This window comes from Pinus tabuliformis, chromosome 1_1, assembly GCF_031772625.1.
Source record: "Pinus tabuliformis cultivar Carrire ecotype Pingquan chromosome 1_1, CPIR1, whole genome shotgun sequence".
Classification (NCBI taxonomy): domain Eukaryota; kingdom Viridiplantae; phylum Streptophyta; class Pinopsida; order Pinales; family Pinaceae; genus Pinus; species Pinus tabuliformis.
The window spans coordinates 463,963,896-463,966,238 of NC_142297.1; positions in this window are offsets into that span (position 1 = coordinate 463,963,896).

Consider the following 2,343-nt stretch of genomic DNA (forward strand, 5'->3'; position numbering starts at 1 on the left):
ATTGCCATGATATACATTTTTAGTCCATTGATGTGACCCTTGGATTCATATTCCAAGTAGTATCTTGGACTCTAGTGGCTATTCACATTCCACACCAACCCATAGAGGATTATGTGTCCAACATTCCCATCTTAATCCGAAGGGGTATGTATGAGTCCAAGAAGAGAGTTGTAATACAAAATGTGCAAAAATATGGATGACAACACTAGGCTGAATGTTCTCTCTGAAATGTTGGTATGAGGAGGGTGGTTTAAGGATGAACACCAACACTAGAACGCTTAGTCTAGTTCCCAGAACTCTTCCAATTTTGGCAAGAAGCTGAAATATTTTGCAAGAGGAACTGTCCCTAATGCTTTGGAGACGGAGACATTCAACCTAAAAAAATGGAGGTCTACAACGTGTAGTGGTTTAAGGATGACCACCAACTATGGAATGCTTAATGCAATTCATAGAACTCTTTCAAAACTAGCAAGAAGATCATGTCTTGTGCTAGAGGAAGTGTCCCCAATTCTTTGAAGGGAAGTCTTAACCCTGCATAGATGGTTTAAGGCTGACCACCAACCGAAGGCATGCTTAATGGCATATCTGTCTCTGGTTACAACTTTGAATCTGGTATGGTGGGTTGTGGCTCAGGCTCGCTTGATGTGGCTTTGAAACTTGTAGATGGCCATCACTTCCCCCCTGTTAGATACAAGGTGAGAATATGAAGAGATCTCAACTGCAATACTTTTCAATATTCGAGAACAAATCCTGTTGTTTGAGGGAAATATCTTCTTGGTTGTTGAAGCCCATTTCCAAGAAGCAATCCATCCAAGATGAATCTTTGCTCTTGTAGGAGGCTTATTTTTGAAGCATATGTGTGAAGAATGAGTACGCTGACCACAATGCTTACACGGATGAAGATCAAAACAATGTTATTTCATATGGCCAACTCAAAAGGTGAACTATCATGAAGAAGTCCAACACTCTTAAACAGGATGGGCTTTGAGTAATATTGAATATGAAAGGAAACCTCCTTATCATATCCAAGTCCTCTTATGTTCTTGTTGTGGACAAGCTCTTCTCAAGATCTGAAGATTTTCTTGGGAAGTGCAGGCTGAATTTATACTTTCGCATGCAATTTTGCTGCTTCATTAGGTACTGGATATGAATCAACTTGCTACTTATTGGAGTCTATTTCAATGTTCTGAATAGAAACAGGTTCAGAATGATGACTCCACTATTGTAATTCTGCCTGCCAAAGTTGAGATTCAAGTTCCAAAAAAATTATTTTATCCCGTGCATTTTGTAGACAAGTCCAAATTTCTAAGAGAGAGCCTTTGTTGATTTGGATTGTGTCATAAACAATGGATTGTATCATGGTTTTCAAGAACTCCAATACTTCACCAATTTGAGTCATTTTCTCCAATGTCAAACTTACACTTTAAAAAACTGATGACACCTATGGATCAATGAGGAAGGAGCAACACCCACTTACAATATCTAGTCACCCTTTTTCTCCAAAGTTGATTTGAAATTTGCTTTAGGATGTTGATACATTTGATGAAATTTTTGCACTTCTAATCAATAGAGTCAGATTCGGTTGATGTTCCCTGCTATAATAGGGGACTATATAGACTTCTTTACCTCTAAGTATCATACAATGAACTATGGAATTATATTTCGTGGTCCTGAAAATCCTCTTCCTCCAAATTGGTAAGCATACTTTCTTTTGAATAATGCTCACAGTGCATTGAATGTAAATAGTAAAGCTGGTTCCAACGCAGATAGAAAAAAAAACAGAGTAATATATATGACCACAATACGTTGAAATAATTCATATGACACATACTTCAAAACATTATTCAATACTCATACACAACTCATGGTATTTGATTAAGGTTAATTCCATAGAATACCAGCGCACATAGGATTTCAACGCAAAGATACGATTAGTTTATAATGTAGCAATGACCAATGAACCAACGTCTTTACACATATAACATCACCATCAATGAACCAATGTTTTAAGTTTGTGGAACCACAAGAGGAACAAGGAATAGGTTGTAGTAAAGTACAAGACTGCAAATTGGGATCACCTAGTGTAGGGTTGCCTCATGCTACAAAAGCAAGACAATAGACAACAGTCAGTTCGTCTCCCTGTGATGAGTTACTCTGAAAATAAGTCGATGGTTCTGTTGCTTCAAAGATCAATGCATGTATCATACATTTTCTTCTAGAAATAGTAGAAACCATAATAATTATGGAGTTGACGACTTTCAAGAAGCTTGATGAGATTGGCTACCCATCATATTTTTAGGCACTTCCACAAATAATGGCAAAATGGTAATTAATCAGATCTAC